Source organism: Sus scrofa, chromosome 3 (genome assembly GCF_000003025.6).
Source record: "Sus scrofa isolate TJ Tabasco breed Duroc chromosome 3, Sscrofa11.1, whole genome shotgun sequence".
Classification (NCBI taxonomy): domain Eukaryota; kingdom Metazoa; phylum Chordata; class Mammalia; order Artiodactyla; family Suidae; genus Sus; species Sus scrofa.
Genome location: NC_010445.4, coordinates 115,814,717 through 115,840,050, shown reverse-complemented (window position 1 = coordinate 115,840,050; position 25,334 = coordinate 115,814,717). Strand labels below are relative to the sequence as shown.

The following is a 25,334-nucleotide window of genomic DNA, read 5'->3' as shown; positions in this document are numbered from 1 at the left end:
TCCATCATTCTAGCTGCTAAGGCTCTAACCCTGTCTGGGATGCACACCGCCTCTCCTCAATTTTTCCTTGTAAAGAAGGTGAGATGATTGAACTCCCATCAGGAACTGCCACACGGGAAGGACCGTGTTCACACACTGGCAGGCAGGCTAAGTAGTGGGGAGGGACATGCTACACGGAGTGATGGAGCCATGCATCTGCCCCAGCGAACGGGCCTCTCTGTCTCCAACCTCATACCAGCATCTGCTATGGAGAGCATGGGAAGTCAGAGTAGAGAGGTGGGAGCTTCACCACAAAGGAAAATGTGAAAGCAGCAGGAGCAGGCAGAACTCAAACATTTACTGAAATTAAAGGCTTCAGGCAGCCTGTCACAACAGGGTCTCCCCATAAATGAGAGTCACTTAAGAATTCACCAGCATCTTCCCACCTGGCAGAGAGAACACAACCACGGTCTATGCTGGTAACATTTTCTTTCCCCCTGAGCCCTCAAGGATGGAAACCTACAGTAAAATATTTCAAGAGCTATGGTCCAGAGAATATGCACTCCCCCAAATGATTACTGCACCGTTGGATTTAGTTCAACTCCTTGGGGGTTCCTGGTCAATATCGTGGTGGGGAAAAAAAAAAAAAGTTAACGACTCAGAAGACAGCTTACTAAGTAATTCCACCAACTTTTCACTGATGGTAGCATTAGTCCATAATGACAGTGTATTTTCACATAAACTCTGGGATCTTTTCCCTTAAGGGTGTTACTGAGCTGAGTATATTAAACACCTTCCCAGACACAGAGTAACTCCTTCTCTTCATCCATCTTGTCTTTTCTCAAGGGCTGTTCCTTCCCAGTCTTTGATATGTTATTCACCTTGTTACTACCTATCTTGTCAGGCATTTCCTCTGTGGTTTCAGACATTTCATGCATCACTGCACCCAATGTCTTTTTCTCACTTTTTTTTTTTTTTCCTTCCAGGCCTTGAATCACTTTTTGGTGCCATATTTCATGACATTCATTTTTCATACAAATTTGCAATTTATTTCCATTTCCTTACTGATCATACCACATTTCACACTCCTTAAGGCACGGATTGGAGACCCTTTTCTGGAAGAGTCTCCCATGAAAAGAAAGAAAGGAAGAAAAATTATGCGTCATCATCCTAAAACCAGTTTATACACCTGATTGACTCTAGAAGATGTTATACTAACCAAAAGGTAAGGTGAAGATTTTGGTCAATGATGAAAACAAACAGGTCTGCAGAGACACAGTTAATCTGCAAAGGAGAGAGAGTTTGTCTTTCTCCAGCATCATCAGTATTTTAATCCTTGGAATCAATCTTAAAATTTTTGCTACCAACCAAGAGTTAAACCATCTTTTTAAAAGATGGCCTTCAAGGTTAGCAGACGTTGAGATAAAAATAAGTTATAACTCAAGGAGAGGTGAAAAATCAAGAGATCCTTAGCACAGAAGAAGAAGATGTGTTTTTAACTGAGTTTCAAAGCCATATGGAGAGCTGATGAGATGGAGAAATGTAAGCAGGATTTTTCTTCCAGATGGTGGGCACTTGAGTTGAGATGAATTTTGTAGAGGCCAAGGACCCAGGAAAAAAGGAGTTTGGGGCTGTGCAAAATTGAATCTCAAGGTCAAAGGAAATGAAATATTCGATTGTGCGTGAGAATCTAGGTAAAGGAGGTGAGATGTGGAACCAGCTGGTAGTATCCAAAAATTTGTCAGTGTATGTAAAATTAAAAGGGTATACAGGAAACTCACTGATGCTCAACAAAAATTCCATGTGTTCTTCTGGAACAAAGAATGGGTGATCTACATACAGAAAGCATATCTAAATTGAAGATAACATTTCCCAAAACGTGGTCCCGAAACACCTGCATTAGAATCACCAGAAGTAGTCCTTTAAGATGCAGAACTCAATCCATTTCCTACTGGAAAGGAACTCTTTGCTGGGGGGGGGGGGGGCAAGTGGGAGGGGTGGATTTCTAAAAGTTTATCAGTCAATTTTTAAGGTCACTAAAAATGAAAATATTGCTGATAATGAATATGCTACAGATGGATCCAAGTTTACAAGGAAATGCTACTGGTACCCCTGAACCCTCCCAACTCAAGGTTAATTTTGAATGACAAATATATTTAACAATAGGAATAAAAATCAAATGCTAAAAATAATTACTTAAATGAATACTATCATACAAAGGAGCTACAAAACCTTAATGAATCAGACTGATCATTTGATTAGGATTTATGGATAATTTTATTTTCTATTTATTTGATGGTTAGCCAGAAAGCACTTTTTGATATTAAGGCTTTGCTTGTTTAAATTACATATCCCTCTAAGAGCAGAGTAATCATTATATACTTATGCTTGGCTCACTGGGGACCTTTCATATTTTCATGCTAATCACTGGGGATAAAATGGTTTAACATCTTATTATATGGATACAGAAAAAGCAAAAATTAGGACAGCCATATACCTACTTTAGGTCAAATCTAAAAACTTCCTTTTAGGAGTTCTTCTGGCTCAGCAGTAACAAATGTGACTAGTATCCATGAGGATGCAGGTTCGACCCCTGGCCTTACTTAGTGAGTTAAGGATCTGGCGTTGTGAGCTGTGGTGTAGGGCACAGACACAGCTCAGATGTGGCATTGATGTGGCTGTGGTATAAACTGGCAGCCTAGCCTAGGAACTGCCACATGCTGCAGGTGGGGCTCTAAAAAGATAAATTAAATAAATAAATAAATAAGTAAATACTTCCTTTTAAATGTATGCTGTTTTTGTGCCTTTTTATTAGTTTTACCTTTTACTTTTGTCTTTCAGAAGGTAAAAAAATAAAGGGGAGGGACATTTAAAACACTAAAAATATTATTACAAAAGAGTCTTGAAGACGCCTGTAGTTGGGATATTGCTTTTCCAGGAAGTATCTTTTTGTCAAGATTTCACCTAGAGCAAGTCTATTACTGCACTGATATGCTGCTCATAAAGGCCAGTCTAAGTCAAAGGGTAATGGTTGAAAAATTCTTTTCACTGATTCATTGTAGAATAGAAAATGTAAAAATACTTCCTTTTCATGAAGACAAATTGCATTTTTAAATTCTCCTAATGAAGCAGCATTCATCAATGCTCGCTCATTTGTCTTTGCAGGGGGAGTTCTGGGGCACAGATAAGAAGATTAATGTCTCTGAACTTTTCAGCACATTGAGTTTAGTCATGGTCCTCCCTTAGTGAGCAGAATTAAGTCAATATCATTACTAACATTCTCAGTAACATTTTAAGATTTACATTATGTTTCTATCTTTTATTTTTTTCAAACTCGGGAGTCCATCCTGATACCACAATTTATGTTTCTAATTCTCTAAGAAGATAGTTTCAATTTCTTTCCATCTTGGTGGAAATAAAACTAGTCAACAGGGGTGAGGTGGTTGTAGGAAAGTTAATGGTGCTTGAGGGCTTTAAGGAATGAGGAAGAAGACAGGCCCTTTGTTTCCTTAAAGATCCTTCATTTATCACACATTTATTAAGCATTTACTCTAAGGTAGCATTGAAGAAGTCTCTGGAGATGCAAAGACAAATAATAAACCAATCCTTCTCCAAAGACTCAAAAGTGGTGGGAGAGGCAGCCAAGAAAACAAGTGCAGGCTCTCGAGCAGGGAAATAGCACTACTCAATGGAGAGAAAAAAAGTTTATGAATGAATTATAAAGTATTCAAAGAGAACAGTCATTTGATTGGGGAATGGCACATACTATTTAAAAATCTACTGAGTTGCATAATATCCCCACCAATTATGTATTTTTGTTGAAAACAATATTTTAAAGATGTTTTCAGATAAATGAAATGATAATCTGCAGCCAGAGGAACCTCACTGTAAGAAATGCAACAGAAAATTGTTCAGGTTGAAGGTAAGTGACACCAGAGGGGAAGTCAGATCTAAAGGAAGAAATGAAGAGCATATTTCAATGTAAAACTTGGGGTTGTTGATTTTTTTTGGGGGGGGGGTTCTTAAATTCTTTTAAAAACAGCTAAATGTTTAAAGAAAATGGTATTAGTATTCTATATTGGGGTTTTAGATACATGTAGATGTAAAAATATATGGCTAAGTTAGTCCAGAGAAGGGAGGGGTACACTGCTCTAAATTTCTAAGTACTAATAAGTTCAGGATGCATATTATAATTCCTTGAGTAACTGCTAAAAGTTAATACAAAATTAAAGCAAAAATTCCATTAGAGAAGATAAAATAAAGTGCTAGAAAACACTTTCTAATTAGCCTAAAAGCAGGCAGAGAGAAAAAAAGGAAAAGGGATAAATAGAAAAAAAAAGTTTGTAGACTTATATCCAAACATATAAGTCAACAAATTTCCTCAATTAAGAGAATATCTCGGAGTTCCCGTCGTGGCGCAGTGGTTAACGAATCTGACTAGGAACCATGAGGTTGCGCATTCGGTCCCTGCCCTTGCTCAGTGGGTTAATAATCCGGCGTTGCCCTGAGCTGTGGTGTAGGTTGCAGACGCGGCTCGGATCCTGCGTTGCTGTGGCTCTGGCGTAGGCCGGCAGCTACAGCTCTGATTGAACCCCTAGCCTGGGAACCTCCATATGCCGTGGGAGCGGCCCAAGAAATAGCAAAAAGACAAAAAAAAAAAAAAAAAAAAAAGAGAACATCTCACCCAAACTGGTTAAAAATTCCAGATCAACTACATCTAAATTATTAAATATAAAGTTACATACAGCTCAAAATAAAAGGATGAAAAACACAAAGTTTCAACTGTAAAGATTAAGAAGGGGGAGTAGCTCTAACAATATCAGACTTTAAGATGAAAAATATCACTTGAAGTAAAGGGAGGCAGAGAAGGGTAATTTTGTCAAGACAGTATCAGAATACTAAATAAAAATAAATACACATCTAATGATGAATCTTCAAAATACATAAAGGAACAATTAAAGGGAAAAAATCCTAAAGAAAGAAATATAGTTGGAGAATTCAACACTTCTTTTGTAGTAACTAACAGACAAGTAGACAAAAAAAATTCAATAACAATAAAGGATATTTGAATAGCAATAGAAGTTATCTTGATTTAATTAACATTTATGCAATACTGCATCTGACAACTTTAAACATGTTCTGTTAAAGTGGATATGGATAGTATACCAAAAAAAGATCATGTGCATGCCTATTAGACAAGTCTCATTACTTTTAAAGGATTGAAATAACTCAGAGTTTATTCTCTGACAAGAGAATTAAATTACAATCAATAACAATAACCACTATAATCTTATAGACTTATCTAAAAATGAAAAACATACTATGAACAGCTTTATATCAAGGAAATCAACAATCTGAAATGAAAAAAAATCCTTAAAAACCATTTATCAAAGTGGTCACAGGTAGAAATAGAAAATATGAATAGCCCTACATCTTTTGAAACATGAAGGAATATTTCCAAGCTCACTTCAGGAAGCCCACCTGACCCTGCTATCAAAACTTGACCAGGAAAGAAAAAAAATTTACAGACAGAACAATTATTTTAAAAAATGGAAATTCAAGGTACTTTGAACACCAATTAAATATTTTATTTAAGAAAAAAAAAACTGTTACATGTTTGGCGTGACAATAGTATTTCAATCATATTTTAAAATAACTCTTCTCTTTTGAAATATGTACTGAAATATTCCTAGATAAAGTGGCATTAAGTTGAATCATATAAAATGGATCTCTTTATGGATCAACATTGTCAAATACCCACAATTTCACCATTTAACCTACCATAATACCTGAAATTTTCCTTACTATAATCCAGTAGGGAAGGTGGCATGCATATATAAGGGAAGATAAAACAAAAACACCAAGACGATGATTATTGTATTTGGACATAACATTTGTCCTATAACCATTCTTGTTACATAAAAACTGCTGTTTGCTCTGCCTATCACATCATTCGTGTTGTCAGGGACATGTTTCTGAGCCCAGGAAGAGGATGCAGCACACAGGACCAATCACACTTCACACAGACTGGACGTGGTCCCACTGAAAGTCAGTGTGTGACAACTCTGAATGCCCTGGTCATAGGATTTTTCATAAGACACCCCATTTGTAACTTGTAAGAGCTATTTCTGCTCAGCTATTCTCTCTTATGCATTCCATTTGGAAATTCTTAAGCAAAACGAAGTCTCTTTATAAATCACTGCACATTAGTAAATTGTTCTGAATTATACTTGAATTAGTCAATTTTTGAAGAATGTTACACACATTATCTTTCTTGTAAATTTCAAAAGGCATCACAAAGTGTAATCTAGTCATTGATTTATGGACTTGAATCTTTCAAAGGAGGGATTCAGATTCACTTTGTGTCCTTGAGTTGCTCAATCTGGCATTTAGACAGGAAATATTGTCTAATATGTGGGAAATCAGTTCCTCATTCTCCTCTTCTGGGGAAAATGTTCCATCATCAGAATACCTAAGAAGTATAAACTCTACTCTCAACCTCAAAACTCAGACACACAGACAAACACCCACAGACTGATAGAGCTGCCCCATTCATTTCCTCTACCACGTCCTGCACTGAGAAATGCGCTCTTCCAAGTATATCTCACGAGTGCCATGGTACTGCCCAATACTTGGGCTGCTTGGCTTCTGTTTCAGTCTGGGTCCAATCAGGAAACAGAAACCACATTATAATTTTAAAAAGGGGACACTTGATCAAAAAGAATATGAAGCTATGAATAGAGAATAACTGTAACAATGTAAAGAGAATTCTGAAGGGTACTCAAGGGCTGTAGTGGGTGTGTGAGGAAGGACAAAACTGGAAGGGAGGTGCTTCTCCAAGGTTGGGGTTCAGATCCCACCCAAGAATGAAGAGTCAAGGGTGAGGTAGAGACTATGGGGTGGTGGAGAAGCTGCCTGCTTTGCCTGGGCCAAAGCTAGTCCACAATTGCTGAGCAAGTAGGAAGAGCCCTTCAAGTCGCAAGTGAGTCAATGCAGGTGAGCAGACAGGTGGAGGAAAAGGCGCAATACCACAGGCACAAGGCCTGACGCACACGATGTGCATGTCAAGAGCTGCGAGAAAGTGGTCACCAGTCCTCGGCTGGAACCCTGGGGTTACGGGGGTACCACGCTTTGGTTGTGTGGCTGGAGTAGAGCCCGCTCGATGCCCGGGCACATGCACATCACAAACCCTCATGCATCCTGAGCAAGCAGAAGCAAAAGCAGCAACCAGAACCAGGAAAAATCCCCTTCTCACAAAACGTCCCTGGACAAAGCTTCATATTATGCTCACTATTAAGGAGAATGACTGAATCTATCATAGAGAGTGAGTACTAAAGGATAAATCTTGAGCTGAAAGACAAAAAAAAATTCCAGTTGTAGCTAGTGGATTTCTGGGTTTCATATATAGGCACAGTCTCCCAAAAGTGAGCCAGGATCTAACTTAGTCATCTCCATGGCGTCCTGAGTTCCATGAAAACACTTTTCATCTAAGTATCACCAGATCCTTCACATAATGGTTGAGAATCTCATGGTGAGTTCTAGAGCTGGGCTTCCTTGGATTAGATCCTGGCTTTCCATCTTCCAGATGTATGACTTTAGAGCAGTTATTTATTCTGTTTCCTCATCTAAACATGAGAGTAATGAGCTCTACTTCTGGAGCTGTTGGAAAGATTAAATAATACGTGCTAGAGCTGAGGATAATCACTAGCTCATGGTCAGAGCTCAATAAATAGTAGCTTTTAATGGTATTATTGATGGATCACCTCATGAACCTATGTTACCTCTTTCTAGAGGGGACCTCATGAGTCCACGTTACCTCTTTCCAGAGATGTCCTTCACCTCTCTGGAAAGAAGTAACAAAAGTCTGGGTGCTAGTCTTCTAATCACATTTACTCACAGGCTTAGTTATTGCTTTCATCAATCCCTATTGGCTTTATCATGTCTCATCTTGCAACTCATGGAAATTACAGACATTGTGCTATTTCTGAATTCCATAGGCTATGGAAAGTTCATTTCATATACTCAAAACTCCTCTGTATATTTAACTCCCTATCAGCTCTTTCAAATATATTCTCTTCTTTCTTCCTTCACCTCCACTGTACAACCTGAGATAACTTTCCTCAAACATGTATCTTTCAATGTGTACACCAACACACTAGAGCATACACTATAAACAGAAAAGCAACTTGTTCAGGGGTCAAAAAAATGATGCTCAATTTTGAAATTCTAAATCTGAATGTCCTCATTTTTTGAGACTGTTTTCTACTTCATTTATTTAAAACCTAATTTATGCAATGAGATTGCCAGGAACATATGCCAGTTAGTCTTAAATGCTAAAACGAGAATCACTAGGTTTCCCACTACGACCTTTGGGTACAGCTCTAGTCTTCCAGTTTTGAAATACTTACTTCTCGGGGGTGGGGGGTACACGGGTGGGTGGGTGATAAAATTAACACTGAGACACTTCTATTTTCTAATTCCTTCTCCACTTCTGTTCATTACTCTGAGTGTGAAACCTAAACTTTTCCTTCGTTATCTTTCAAAATGATTAATGTTAGGTCAGGTCAAAAATCTTTTCTTTCCAAGTCCAAAGGGTCAAGAATGACCAGACTTCTGACATACTCCAGGCCAGTTCAGCATAAAGAAATAAATGTAACCCGGGAGCACGAGGGCAGCTTCATCTGCATGCCCCCATCATAGAAGTGGCACAATAGATTACGTTATTTTAATGTGTCTATAACCCCCATTATACTGAACACCTACCTACAGACAAACACTGCCTTATTCATGTTAAAATCCAAGTAACTAGGATAGTTTTAGCACACGGTATGTCCCTAATAAATGAGTATATAAATAAATGACTGAAATTTGCAAAGTGAAGCTTCCCTTTCTCTTTTTCCTAAATCCCTTTCAGGAAACACAGTCTATCCAGATATGTAATTTAGAAATACAATCTTTTTTTTTTTCCATCCACAGCATACAATAAAACATTTCTACCAAAACTAAATGGCTCACAGGATTTATTTTTATGTCAACTGTCACAAGCCAGGGAAACCCGAACTTCCACAGGATAACTAAGTTACTGTTTATCTTATTTGAGGATGCCAATGACAAAGATATCTCCAGTCAAAAATGAGTCTCCATAATACTCAATAACTTTCTTCATCCAACCTGTCTTCCAGCATGAAAGGAAAGTGTACCTCAGTGAAGAAAGTTTCAAGTCTCAAGAGGACCTCAGGAGAATTCAGATGTAAGTGTTCAAAGATGCTAATCCTACTTGCATTAGAGCAAACCCAGCTGCAAAGAAAAACAAAGAAACATCAAAGGATGAATACAAAAATGCAAATACTCACATGTAGTAAATTCAATCACGACCTATGGTACAAAGCCCCAAGTACAAGGCATCAGCAAAGATGCTGACCAATTTTCCAAGCAGAGCCAGATGTAAGAAAACACATGATTCATAGTATCTAGAGAGATAGAAAGTACAGATTAAAGGGATAAATCAAAGCAAAATGTAGGAGGGTGGTGGTTTTTTGGAGAATCAAATAAAGAAGGTGACAGATTTGACTGGTCTATGGCAGGCAGATGGATGACATTTCTCCATTTCTGTAAGTCATCATCACTAGGCAAACCACAAGGATGACAATGGAGACAAGAGGGGTTCAGAATAAAAATACAATAGCCACATTGCAGAATTTTTTGGAAAGATAACCCATCCATCATTCACTCATTCATTTATTCAACAAGTCTTGGTTGAGTACCTCAAAGGCCATGCACTGGTCCAAAAAAACAAGATAAATCAGATAACATTCCTGCCATGAGCGAAAGAACATTGTTTCATGCAGATAAACATATACTTAAACTTTTTATTATTGTGAAATATTTTAAGTGTCATAAGGGAATCAGGGACTCTTCCAGGAGAAGAAAGAAGTGTGAAATATTAGTTTTATATAGTACAGTGGCAGATCATGAATTTAAATAACAGTGTAGACTGCCTCTGTTTTAGTCAGCTTGGACTACTCTAATGAATACCACAGACTGAGTTAGATTTAACAGCAAAACTGTCCTGGAGGCTGGAAAGTCCAAGGTCACAGTGTCAGTCAATTATGTCCTAGTGAGGACTGTCTTCCTGATTTACAGGCTGCCACCTTCTTGCTGTATCTGCACAGGATGGGGAGAGAAAGAAGCAATTCCTCTCCCGTCTCTTTTTATACCAATCCAACTACCAGGGCTCCACGTCATGATTGAATTACTTCCCAAAGGTCCCACCTCTAAATATTTCACATTACAGATTAGGGCTTCAACGTATGAATTGTGGGAGGGAAGGGGCACAAGCATTGGGTCCCTTGCAACCTTCACCTCCTCCCTGGACTGTTGCAAAACCCTACTCTCAGTTCTTCCCTCCAAGTCTTGCCTCTCTCCAAGTCATTTCCCATAAAGTCATTCTATTGATCTTGTAAAATGTAGACCTGATGACTTCATAGCCCTACTCGAAACTCTTCTATTACTTTCCATCCTCCGTAAAATAGGAAACTGCCTTTGGCATGGTTTATACAACTTGCAGGACCTATCTTTGTTTCATGACAATTTCATCTTGCTCATTTTCCTCCTTGGTCTCTCAACTCCATTGACATATATGTATAGTTATATATACGTAGAGTTTACCGGCACTGCCACTGCAAAATACCCAGACTGGGTGGCTTAAATAACAGATATTTACTTTACCACAGTTCTGAAGGCTAGACATCCAAGATCAAAGTGTAGGCAGGTCTGATTTCTCCTGAGGTCTCTTTGGCCTCTCATTGTGTTCTCTCATTGCTGCTTTTCTATGCATGCATAACCCTGAGGTATCTTTGTGAGTCCAAATTTTCTCTTCATGTTAAGACATGACTCAGATTGAATTAGGGCCTAAGCTAATGGCCTCATTTTAACTTAATTATCTCTTTAAAGACCTATCTCCAAATGCAGTCAACCTTCAGAGGCAATGGGCATGAGGGCTTCAAAATTTGAATTCGGAGGGGGAAATAGAATTCAGCCCATAAAAATATCTTTCTTTTTATTTCCTAAAGCATGCCAAGTTTGATTGTTCATTTATTCCAAGTCTTCACACATGCTATTAATAATTTTGGGTGTTTTTTCCTCCACTTCAACAGGTTAACATCTATTCATACCTTAGATCTCAGGAAGTTCTTTCCTAAAGTTTAATGTTGAATGAGTTGCCCCATTATATACATATTATATCTTATTTATAGAAATGCGTCCTTTTGCAACTACATGCTTAGTTACTCATTAAAGTTATATTAATATTCTCTTTAAACAATGTATCCTATGAACATAAGAATGTCTTTTATGCCTATATTCCTTATTCATTTCATTAAATTACACTCAATTTTTTGTTTTGTTTGCATTTATTGTGTTCTCTAATTAAAAGAAATCAACTGTCCTTGTATTTAATTACAAATTTCTGTGTTCTCTAGCTGTTATCTTATTTCTAATTATCTTGAATCCTTTGCCTTTGTGTTCTGCATTCTTTTTATTCAAAGTATAGATTCACTTTTCAATTGTGTCTATTCTTTCCTTTGTGGTTTATATTTTATTTAGTAGTTCTAAAATGGATTTTTTAAGACCTCAGTTTATTTTTGCTACATTAACACTATCCTCCACGCCACTTAATTATTATATTACCTTACCTATAAGACATACAAAGAATTTAGCAAGTATAGTACAAATGGTAGGCACTAAAATAACAGAAATAAAATCTATGCTTTCCAGACAAGTAAAAGAAAAATGAATAATAAAAAATCAATAGAAAAGAAAGAACAAAAGATAATAAAAACAAAATCAATCCCCACAAGGCAGAAAATATGAGAAAATCATTAATTGTAAAAAGTGGTCTAGTTTTAGGGATGTTCTAATGTAAAAACATAAAATAAAGTATCAAAAGTTCAAATATAGTAGCTATCCTACAGGCATAAAGGAAATACATTTACCTATTTTCCCATTTGCACACAGATAAACTGCTTAAACATGTAATCCAGATAAATTGCTTCAAGTGTTAACTTTAGAAGAAAATGCACCCAAAGTTCAATATAAAGGGATATAAAAATATATAAAAGGGCAATATTACTAAAAAGGAAGCTGTAGAAAAATACCTATATCAGGAAAAAATTTCAAGGTAAAAGTGTCAATGTTTCAAAAGAGAGGAATTATATTTTGGTAAAAGCACATTCACTGAGAAGAAAAATCAGTGTGAAATTTAATAATCTATAGATGCAGAAATCACAAAGCAAAATTATAGAAAGCAGAAATCAAAAAGGAATATTAATCATAGGAAGACATTTTAATTAACTATTCCAGAAACAGATTTATTATGCAAACAAAAATAGTAATAATATAGAATTTTTGCCAAAGGATGTGCAAAGCTTAATCCAATTTTCACAGAGAAAACTCTTCACCAAATATTATTTTCAATTATAAAAAATATTCCTAAAACTGATAAATTCACTAAAATATCTCAGAACTATAAGTTGTAAGATGTACCATTAGTCCATGTAATACCAAAAATACATAGTAATAGAAATAAAAACAATAAAAAGGATAAAATAATAAAAGGAAAAAATATTAAGATTAGAGCAGAAATAAATGGAATAGATAATAGAAAAATAATAGAAAAGATTAACAAAACTGAGTTGGTTCTTAGAAAAGATAAAGAAAATTGACAAAGCCTTTAACTGGGAAGCTCAAGATAATGAAATTAGTTTATCAAAATTATTAATTGTAATTAATACAATTTAAGATTAAACTATAAATGAAAAAGGAGACATTTTAACTGATGCCAGAGAAATACAAAGATCCTAAGAGACTACTATGAACAACAAACTGGACAGCCTAGAAAATGTGAATAAATTTCTAGAAACTTACAACCTACTGAAATTGAAACAGGAAAACGTAGAAAATCTGAACTGACCAATAGTGAATAAGGAGATTGAATTAGTAATCAAAAACCTCCCCACAAAGAAAAGTCTAGAACCAGATGGCGAATTTTACCAAATAGTTACCAAAGAATTAATTCCAATCCTTCTCAAACTTTCAAAAAAAAAAAAAAAAAAAAAAGAGGAGGAACTACCACGTGATCCAGCAATCCCACCTATAGCTATAAATCTGAAGAAAACAAAATCACTACGAAAGAATTATGGGCATCCCCATGTTCTCTGCAGCATTATTTACATTTCCTAGACATGGAAACAACCTAAGTGACCACTGGTGGATGAATGGATAAAGAAAGTGATACATATATATAGATATCCATCCTTTAAAAAATGAAATCTTGCTATCTGTGACAATATGGATGAATCTTGTAAACATTATGCTAAATGAAATAAATCAGAGAAAGACAAATATTGTATGATCTCACTTCTCTGTGAAATCTAAAGAAAAACAAACAAACATAAAACCTTAAACTCACAGGTACAGAGAATAGACTGGTGGTTATCAGAGACAGAGGGAAGGATGGGAAAATTGGGCCAAAAGGTACAAAGCTATGGAAATCTGAATCTAGTATAAATATTAGTTCATCAATCTTGAAAAGTGTAGCATTCTAATGGAAGATGTTAATAACAGATGCAATTGTCACTGGGATATATAGAAACTCTCTGTATCTTTATGACGGTTTTGTAGATCTAAAACTATTCCAAAATTTTAAAAAGAACTCATTTAGAAAATCTACAGGGCACCTAGAACCAAATCTTGAGAGAAGATGTACAAAAATATTTTGAAAAAACTCACGAAATGTGGGAGTACCTGTCGTGGCGCAGTGGTTAACAAATCTGACTAGGAACCATGAGGTTGCGGGTTCAATCCCTGGCCTTGCTCAGTGGGTAAAGGATCCGGTGTTGCTGTGAGCTGTGGTGTAGGTCGCAGACACAGCTCGGATCCCACGCTGCTGTGGCTCTGGCGTAGGCCAGCGGCTGCAACTCCGATTCAACCTCTAGCCTGGGAACCTCCATATGCCATGGGAGCGGCCCTAGAAAAGGCAATAAGACAAAAAAAAAAAACTTCACGAAATGTGATTAATTATGCATAAAAGACAGTTTGAATAAATAGATATCCTATATGCATGGTTATGAATGTTCACTATTATTCATGTATCATTTGTTCAGAAATTGATCTATAAATTTCAGAAAAATCTCAATTAGAATTTTAACTCAGACACACTGATTTTAAATAAAATGTGGTTAAGTTTAGATTCAAGAGCATCCCCAAATTTTGTGATTAAGAAAAGAACACTATGATGGTATATGTAATACTAGATATGTAGAATTAGTATAAAATTATACTAAATAAAATTAGAAAGTCCTCATGTGAGGATAAACAAAGAGATAAATGGAATAGAATACTGAGATAATAGACTCAAACATATATAGGAATTTGGTAGATGATACAGACAGTATTACAAGTCAAGGACAAAGAAAACAAGTATTCAAAAATAATGTTGGGACCACTAATTTCCACATGAAAAAACATTAATTTAGCTATCTACCCAATCCCAAATCTAACAATTTCCATGCATATTTAAAAACTAAGTTTTTAAAATATAATGTGAAATTATTCAGTAAAAAGAAAACATGCCTTCTACATATATGCCTTTGTGTATGTATCACAAACAAGAAAAAGCCAAACAACAGAACTGGTGAAAATACATGCAGCACATAAAATAATAAATGTCCAGAATGCATTTGACTATTTAGTAAGAAAACATGGATTTAATTAATTAATGAGTTAAAATGATCTGATGTCAAAGATGAATTCAAAATATCCAGACATGAAAGAGGAAGTAGGTAGGGCTATAGATAAAACAAGATTGTTTAGGGAGCTCCCCTCATGGCTCAGTGGTTAATGAACCTGACTAGATCCATGAGGATATAGGTATGATCCCTGGCTTTGCTCCATGGGTAAGGATCCAGCATTGCCATGAGCTCTGGTGTAAGTGGCAGACGCAGGTTGGACCCCATGTTCCTGTGGCTGTGGAGTAGGCTAGCCACTGTAGCTCCAATTGGACCCCTAGCCTGGGAATCAATATGCCACAAATGTGGCCCTAAAAAGCAAAAAAAAAAAAAAAAAAAAAAAAAAACAAGATTGTTTATTATTTAAGTTTAATGTTGGGTATATGGGGAGGAGAAATTATTATTCTTTTTCGTACTCCTGTGCTGTCAGTGTTGTCTCCCCAAAGACAACCAATAAACATTAAGATTTATCAAAGCTAAATGTATCAGATTTATGAAGAAGAACACCTTGACAAAGTCATATTAGTGACTCAGAAAAAAGGTATCAAAAAGGATACTTATATGTCCATCAACAGATGAACGGATAAGGAAAATGTGGTACACATACACAATGGAATATAACTAAGCCATAAAAGAATGAAATACTACCATTTAAAGCAACACAGAGACACCTAGAGATTATTTTACAAAGTAAATCAGGCAGAGAAAAACAATCATTATATGATTTCACTTAAATATGGAATCTAAAAAAAATTATATAAATAAAATTATTTACAAAACAGAAACAGACTCACAGACATAGAAAAAAAATTTAGTTACCAAAAGAGAAAGGGGGAAGAGGGATAATTTGGGATTGTGGGATTAATAGCTACATACCACTATATATAAAATAGATAAATAAGGATTTAAAAAAAAGATTTACTGTATAGCCCACAGATTGCTATTCAGTATCTTGAAATAACCTGTAATAGAATCTAAAGCTATACACCTGAAATTAATACAATACTCTATATCAACTATATATAGTTTAATAAATAAAATTAACAGAAAAAGAAAGCCCACTTATAAATTTTCAACCTTAGACTTACGTGATTTAAGACGCTTCTTTCACGGTACAAAATTGCTTGGTTTTGAGAGAAGTTTGTGACATCATTAGGGTGAACATGGAGATACAGTGATTTTGGAAGTTAATCATGATAAACAGCTGTTTGACAAACTAGTGGTTTACCCAGGTGAACAACCTAATATCTTGTAGGGCAATCATTTGCCCAGATGAGCAAACTCTTTGCCCAGATCTACTGATGTGCAAGAATTTCCTGAAGCAAAGAGTGAAATATTTATTTATTTACAGCTTCATCTTTCTAGGCAAGAATTTGATGGCATAAATTCTGTAGACGTACTGACACAGGTGGCCTCAGTTCTCAGTCATTATATTTAAGCTACGTCAGCATATGCCATAAGATATCGGTATGTTTTCCTTAATGATGTTTTTTGGTTTTGTTCTTTCAGTAGCAATCTCAAAATAATAAACAACAAAGGCCAACAACTATATGTAGAAATACTCATCTTCTTTAATTACCAAGGAAATTATGTATAAAGAATTTAATACCCATTAAATTAGAAAAACCAAGGAAAATTATGTCTATATAATTTAATGCCAATTAAATGAGAAAAATCAGATATCTCATAGTACTAAGATTTAACAAAGAGAAAACTGAAAGCAATCATTGCTGGTGGAAAAATAAAATGGTAAAACATTTTAGAGTGCAGCTTGTTAATACCTGAATATATTGATGGAATCTGTGACTCAGTAATGCAGACTTTAAATATATGCCCAAGAGAAATTCTTGCACATACTCAACACAGATGATATGCATGAAAATATCCATTCCAATGGTGTCCTTAGTTAAGGGAATGAATAATAAATTATTGCGCATTTATACAATTCTTATAGCAATAAAAACTAGATTAATATATGTGAACGTGGATAGATCTCAAAAACAATACTAATAAAAAACTTCTAGAATAATACATACTTTATAACAGCATTAATATTCAGTTTTAAAACAACAATGCAAGCAATACTTATGGATTTAGTGATAATAAAAACACAAACAAGAAGGCATACAACATATTTGGGATAGTGTTTATCACTGGGAAAAGGAGGTAAGATAATGTGATTTCAATAGGAAACAGAGTACTTCATATTTCATAGTGTTATATATCTTTTCTTTGAGAAAACGAAAATGAAATCTGAAGTAGAGGTAACAAATATTAACATTTCTTCATTCTGGCTGATGGGTACTTGTATACTTGATATTTTGTTATGGATATTTTCCTATAGTTTTGGAATTTATCAACTTTCTTTAAGGGGAACAAAAAAGTTTGTCAAGGAGGGAAAACAGTTCAGCACAAGCTAAAAATAAGCACAATCAAGGCAGCTAGTCTATTTTCACTGTCATTCCCCCGACATTGACACTGGCAAACCCAAAGCCAAAATCTCATATATTTGAACACTTTCCCTGATTTTCTAGTTAGTTTAAAATCCCAGAGACACATATCCTAACCCCCAAATTAATCTCTTTTCCCGTTAATATAATAACATATAGAAGAATATTTCTCTCCGTGTGGCTCTTTGGCTCAAATGCTTATATTTTTGTACAATAGCTTTCTTGTTCTTTCAGATGTCTACTGATGTTGGTGAAAGATCTAGAGAAAAGGAGCAAGGAAGAGTATAAGAGCCAAAATAAGAAGAAAACCATCTTTGCCTTAATGTCTAAGTTTACCAAGGCAAATACCTCAAGTTCTTTCATATGGAGGTAACTTCTAATCAAGAGATAGCCAAGTCACTTTACCAGCCAGGAGAAATAAGGAGAGAAATAGACAGAGACAGACAGACAGACAGACAGAGAAATGGAGAGATGTTATCTCAAGCATAAAAGGTCTCATGTTTCTCTAGCTCAAGGTTATCTGATTAAATTACACTGTTACTCCCAAGGCTCCATCCTTCAGAAAATATGACCAAATACCTAACTTTATCCTTAGTTCAGAGGAAAGCAGAAGACTTTGGATTATTACTACTTAAGGTCAAGAAATACTGATGAAACTGCAAGGATAACATCACTGAGTGAAGAAAAAGATGGCTGTCATGCACTGAGCTGCAGGATGACAAAGATAGAAAGTTTAAAATAAATGTAAGCCTGCAAGTTCCCATTCTGGCTTAGTGGTAATGAACCCTACTAGCATCCATGCGGACGTGAGTTTGATCCCTGGCCCCACTCAGTGGGTTAAGGATCCAGTGTTCCTGTGGCTGTGGCATAGGCTGGCAGCTCCTGCTCCCATTCGACCCCTAGCCTGGGAATTTCCATATGCCATGAGTGAGGCCCTAAAATAAATAAATAGGCAAATAAACAAATGTAAGCCTGTACTTTAAGATACTGATACTGGAGAACAACTATGGGTTGGGAAGTCATAAACATACTAAGATCTGCTGAAGGCTTAGGAGGAGATGGGCTTATCCAAAGAGACGGTATTAACACGAAGAGAGCAGGAACATGGAAATAGCAAATTTTAGCTTATTCACAAAGGAAAAAATCCTAAAGGAAACATTACGATCCTCTCAGAAGCAGCAGCAGAAAAAAAACACTCCTTTAATTTGTCAAAATGGTAAATTACATTGACTGATTTTCAATGGTTCATCAACATTTATTAACAGAATAAACCTCATTTGGTCACTGTATTGTCTTTTTCACATATTGCTGGATTGTATTCGCTAATATTTTGTTGAGGATTTTTCCTTAAGTTTATCAGGCATATTGGTCTGTATTTTCTTATACTGTCTTTATCTACTTATGTCTTAAGGATGATACTGGCCTCGAAAATTGAGTTAGGAAATGCTTCTGCTTTTCTAAAATCTAGAAATCAATAGTTTAAAGGAAATTTATTGAGAATTTCAAATATCTAGAATAATCTAGATAAACATTGTTATTCTGAATCCTTTAAAAACATATTTCCAAGCAAAAATGACTATGTATAAAACATGACCAAAATTAAAAATAAATAAAACCAATTATTTCAAAGTAGAGATTGAATGGACATTGTTGAATGGACATTAAATGAGCATATACCTGATCTCCACATAAATATACAATATTATCTGATACTATAGATATAATACTGAAAAAATTCATAACATCAGATAAAGACAGTTTAAAGAGAAGCTATAAAAATGACTGTTTCATGTTGATGCAGAGTAGTCAAAGAAAGCTGAAGTGCTTGTTCATTAGTTTCTTGAAGCATAGATTTAGAATAAGTTGTATATCTTTCAGACACAAGCAAACTCACTCCAGGCTGAGTAATTACTGAGTATGTAATATGCAGGATATATTACATACACAATATTTCTTTTTTCAGACATAAGCCCAGTTTACTTTAGAGATAGAGGGGGAAATATTCATATTTAAAATGATAAAAAAACCAAAAAATATGTAATTAACAAAAACTCCTATGAGTGTACTACCCTAAATACTATGAATTTCCTAATGTGTAAGCTAAAGGCTACTTACATGTCACAGGCATTTTGTTACTAGTTTGTTTCACTTTCTTTCTGGTAGGAAACTCTTTCTCTTAGGAGGAAACCAGCAGTTTAAAAAAAAAAAAAACATGCAAACGTTATTCTTTACAAAATATTTTTTAAAAGCAATTTCATTTCTACTGTTACTGTTTTTGTAGCTGGTGGTCATTGTTTCCAGCGGTTGTTACTTCTGATGGTTCAATAGGAGTTTAGTTCAAGCTAAGCTAGGGGGTAAAGGAGCAAAATGAGGTAATGAAGGAACCTGGCATAAAAGTGAATCTAGATTTCTTAATTAGCATTAAAACTACTGAATGTGAAATATTTATGGTTTTGAAACATTAGCAAAAACTTAGTGTTTCTTTGATCTGGATATCTAGGGAAATAGTTAATGATGTCTATAACTTAGAAAATGAGCTCAACAATCATATTAATCTTAAAATCCATGCCTATGTCTTCCAGGTCTAGCTCTACACCTGGTCAATAATAAGTGCTCAACAAATGTTGTATCCTCCTGTAAGTAATAGATGATGTGAAGAACTTTTGTTTGGGTATATTAGCTTCCACATAGTTTGCAAGAAGAGCCTTCTTTTCAACTTTTATGTATAAACTATAGAGAACTACCTATAAAAGCATAGTGCTGCAAACAGGGAAAACCAAGTTAACCCATTCAATTTTAACACCAAAAGTTCTCATTGTTCTTTTTTCTAGGGGTATCGCATCCCATTCCTTGCTAATTTTCTCCTTTATTTTTCTAATCTGATTAATACATTTCCATTTTTATTAGGTCTAATAGATAGCTGATCTAATTTGGAGCTTATAAATTATACAGTTATATGTGAATTGATTATAGCACATAACTCTAATAGACTGGCAATCTTTTCAGAGATTAGAAGTGCTGCTTAGTTCCTTTTCTATGGATGATTAATTTTCAGTGGTTATCAACTCTCAAACTGAAAATTAAGCAATACATATTTGCTTTGTGGATGACCAGTTTTATTAAAGCAGTAGAGCTGATGCAATTAATTATCGATACCCTATGAAGTGAAGCCAAAATTAAAATGGCTTAAAAGAAGCAGGCAGGTATCTACTGTCCATAGTAAAATTCAGTTACCATTGTAAAGAAATAGTGCCAGACTGTTCTTGCTGATTTATGCAACAATCTAGGAATTCTACCCAAACTATTTCTAGATTTATTGGTTTTTACATATTTTAAGGAAATTTTATCTACATCAATAACCACTAAAGGTAGAGTGAGTTGAAGTGACATCTATGTTTCATTTGACTGCACAGAAATCTTTCCATCCCCATAGGTGCTCAGTGGTGGCTACTGCCTTTGGTGTTGACCATCACGCAAAACAAGGGAAAATTTTCCACTGGAGTCCAGGTATTTAGCTCTCTGCCTGCTTGGTCAGCATTTCTGAACAAAATAATGTAATTTGTGCTCTGAGAACTAGGAGTGGGCACATGGCCTTTCATCCATGGTCCTTAAAGCTCTGGGAACCACATATTCTGTGACAGTGTCCCTGCAGGGAAGCATATGATAGTTGTAGGCTAGACTCCTTGATGGCAGCTTTTGCAGGGGAAGGGAAGAGGTAAAATTGGACCAGGTAGATTACTGCTAGAGATTTCCCATTAAAATATGGAACTATTCTGTCATACTAAAATTAATACCATTAATTAAAGTTATGGATAAGATACAGGGTCTTTTATGCATGTGGGGATAAGGCTGGGGGGATATTTGTGGCCATAGCTTTGAGGTTACTGATCATTCATATTTTATGGCAAAATAAATGATTGAATCTTATCCTTTGTAACAGCTGGATGAGAATATGACCTTGGGTAGAGTGTTGGAAGGAAGATATGTAATCAAAAGAAAACCATCTGGAACAATGAGATGCTGAAGGGATAGTGGAAGAATAAATGCCAGAAGTCTTACGGTTGGGGCTTTCAGAAATAAAGAGTACAGTAAAAAATAAAAATGCTACTAAAGCTACAAACTTTGCATCTATTCTTGCTTGTAACAAACATAAATGTGACCATGATTTTTATGACTGAAAAATCTCTCTACATTCTCCATCTCCCAAACCAAGCTTTAGTTCCCAAATAGGTGTCCTTTTAACATCATTGTTATAACAGCTAAGTAATTTTCCAAAAAGCAAAGGCAAACAATAGTATTTATTCTTCTTCCTCATAATGCTTATTATTTTTATTAGAAACATCAACACAGAGTTCCCGTCATGACTCAGTGGAAACGAATCTGACTAGCATCCATGAGGGTACCGGTTTGATTCCTGGCCTCGCTCAGTGGGTTAAGAATCTGGCGTTGCCATGAGTTGTGCTGTAGGTCACAGAAGTGGTTTGGATCCTGCGTTGCTGTGGCTGTGGGTATAGGCTGGCAGCTACAGCTCCGATTCAACCCTTAGCCTGGGCACCTCCATATGCTGTAGTGATGCAGCCCTAAAACGACAAAAAAGAAATATAAATACCTGAAAGAGCAAAGCAAACATTTTCTGCTATTTTAGCTCCTATCTGAACTTATCATATATATGAAGCCTCAGCCTATGCTCAGGACTCCGGTCACATGCAATTTCCAAGAGCTTTTAGCCTCCTTGCTTCTGCCAAGTAAAGTCTTACTTTCCTCCAAAGTACAGTTTAAATGTTAAATATTCTGTGGCTGTTTTGCCCCTCCCACCCACAGAAGAAGCACTAGTCTCCAGATAATCAACTGGAACTTGGTTTCTCAAGGATGGAAGAAGTCATGCCCTCAGCTGGCTGGACAAGGAACGTTCATTATTTGGCAGTACTAGGCAGAGGGCTTTAAATGTGCTATTTTATTTAATCTTCCAATCAAAAGTATGAATTAGGTACAATTACAATTCCATTTTTCAGGTTAGAAGACTAAAGCTCAAAAGTTTAAGGAAAAATATCCATGGTCACAAAACTTTTACGAGGTTAAATCCAGGTCATCTGAGTCTAAAGTCTGTGCTTTTAAACTAGATACATCATTGCCTCTCATAGTCTGAGAAAACACACAGAATCTAAGGTTTATTAATAGTGTCTAAATGTATTTCAGTACATCCCGGACCTCGATGAAGAAGAGATAATGTCTAGCATGATGAACCAAACAACAGACCTTGGAAGATGAATCCAGACAAGGATAAAAAAGAAAAAACATATTCTAATAGCTAACACATTGGTTGCGATTTTCAATAGCTTCTTAAAGTGACCAGATATGCATTTCAAGATCTACTGTATCTTTAATTATGTTTGTTTATTTATATAGTAAACATAATTAACCTCTGTTGAACATTTAATATGTCCTAGCATTATCCTTAGTGCTTTACATATTTTACCTTAATTAACACAGTAATACTCTGAGATAGCTACTGTTTTTATCCCCTGATTCCTATTGAGGAAACAATGAAAGAGAAATTGGAAAATGGATGTTGGAAGTTGTTGAATTCAGCCAGTCTGGTTCTAGAATCCAGCATATAACTATTTTATCGAGGTTGTGATAACATTTTTTGTAAGATTTTTATTTTTTTCTATTATAGTTGATTTACAATGTTCTGTCAATTTCTGCTGTACAGCAAATTGACTGATACATACACTTATTTTTCTCACATTAACCACCAGCATGTTCCACCACAAGTGACTAGATACAGTTCCTTGTGCTGTACAGCAGGATCTCATTGCTTATCCACTCCAAATGCAATAGTTTGCATCTACTAACCCCAAATTCCCCGTCCATACCATTCCTTCCCCATATATCATAATATAGCACACTCGTAAGTATAGAGTTACAGCATATTTCTCATTTTGAATCAGGCTTAGCCTTGCTCAATAAACACTACTGTCATTTCTTTAAGTCCTCAACATAAACAACATCTAGACATTTTATGAAATATATATTTCATATATAGTATGCATATTATACATACAGACAGACATATACATATTACACAAACACATATAGCTGCGAGTGTAGCCAAAAAATAAACAGATAATTTTTCCAGTAGAATACTGTTTTAATAAATATCATTTCAGACTGACCATAAATTATAGCAATTAACACTATTTGCTGGCCTTTCCATTAATGGAGATTCCAAAATTCAAAATATAAATGTAATAGGCAAGATAATGGATTCCCCCCAGCAGGGGTTCAGGAGGATCGTTATTCTGTGTAGGCTTTTTCTTAATCTCCTCAGTTTCTTGTTGGTGTTCTACTTTCATGTTTGTTTCATGGCTCCTCCTCTTCTTTGGGTTTAATCTCTCTAGAAAGCCTCCAGACCTCTACTAGGGGTGGAGGGGTGCAGGTGGGGAGGAAGGCAACCTCCAGGTTGTGAGAGGTGGGGATGGAGGGATGTGTGTGTGTACAGAGAGTGGGGGAGAGACAGAGAACCCTAAGTTCCTAAATCCTTATTAGGTAATATCCCTGATTATATTTGTTTTTCAAAATAATTGATATGTTTTTATTTCTCTCTTAATTTTTAAAATGTGACCATGCTGTAATTCAGCTATAACCTTTCCTTCACTGCATTTCAACTACCATTTAAATGACATGGTCTTGTTCTAGGAAACAGTGAGCTTTTCATAATTCTTTTTGTCCAGATAACATCCCAAGACAAACCCCATAAGGGCAAGTATATGAACCCAGTGATTACACACATCATGAAGTAATCTGTGGCCCTCTTGCCAACGATGAGCCACAGGACCAAGGGCAGAGTTGAGCTCAGCCCCCAGACTTCATCTCAAACAGAGAAAATCCTTACATTTGTAGCATCACCTAAATGCATATATTCTCAAAACCAGAAACAGAGCTCTTCAAATACAGTTGATTAAGAAGCAATAAACTTAGAAAAATTGTAGATGGATAAACCAAAGATTTTCTGGAGGATAAAGATAAGCATTTGGATTTTATAGAGACACTGCTCCTATCTTCATAAGTCATAGAAGGCAGAATAGCACATCTCAACAAAACTAGGTGGTGAAATATATCTGGGGGGAAGAGGATGGGGTGAGTGTTAGGAAGATCTCTATCTTTTACTGAAAAACAACCACATAAGTGGACTAAGATTCTCTGAGGGGAAAACCTACACACAAGTAAAAACACAAGACAAACCAAACCAAACCAAACCAAAACCACAATACCCTGTGATTTACACCAACAGGGGGCATGTACAATTGGGGGTGGTGAGGGAGATGGTAGACTCTGCCTCTTCTCGCTCTAGTCATTTCAGTTCTGATAAGACTTTGCCACTTATTGTCCAGTCTCAGATAGGAAAGATGTTTCAGGTTGGCTTCACTTCTTCAGTGACTATCTTACTATGCATAAGAGAATACATTAGACTTCAACTAGAAATGTTCCTAAGCTTCACCATAGCACAAAATTCGGAGAAACTATAAGAGCCTTTGGTGTTATTCATTCTATATGCATAAACATTTTACCAACCATTTATCAAGTCTGAGCAAAATCACCAAAAGAACAAATGAATGCTAGCAAAGATTTAGCTGTAGCATTTGTCACTTTCCTTCAAATTGCATTTCAAGCCCTGTTTTAACCAAGAAGCTGTCTTTTACTTAGATCATGAATGGTTTAGTGTAGTGTTTTGTCTTTTTCTTTAAAAGTGTTTTCCTTTAAAAATATAAGTACCAGACCAAAGTATCTATTAAATTCATATTTAATTAATTGCACATTTCTAGAGAATACTCACATATAGAGGGCTTTTAACCAGCAGGTGCACCACATAAAAGTTATTAAAAGTTTTAACTGTTGCACAGCATGGGTATTTCAGGTACCTGTTTAGATTTAAAACACTTCAGGGAAAGAAGTATAGGACCAAGGGGTCATGAGATCTAGACTTTAGTCTCTGGTTTGTTGCTAATTAGTTGTGAACCCTTGGCACTGTTATTCAAATTCTTGGGGTCTCAGTTCCAGAAAGAAATGAGGAAAGACAGATCAAAAGGGACCTTAAAAAATGTCCTAAAGTGTCCAT

The 25,334-nt window shown here is 35.7% G+C and overlaps 1 long non-coding RNA gene across 3 annotated transcripts in view; it reads right to left on the bottom strand.

Annotated features, from left to right (window-relative positions):
• Positions 1-25,334, bottom strand: part of LOC102165887 — a 592,639-nt gene that overhangs the window by 452,872 nt on the left and 114,433 nt on the right. For 2 of the 3 annotated variants that reach the window (XR_002342827.1, XR_002342826.1), the window contains exon 5: positions 9,180-9,276. This is a non-coding gene — a long non-coding RNA (uncharacterized LOC102165887). Of the gene's footprint in view, positions 1-5,544; positions 9,277-25,334 lie in introns of those variants that run through there. The other variant, XR_002342825.1, reaches the window with a different exon arrangement.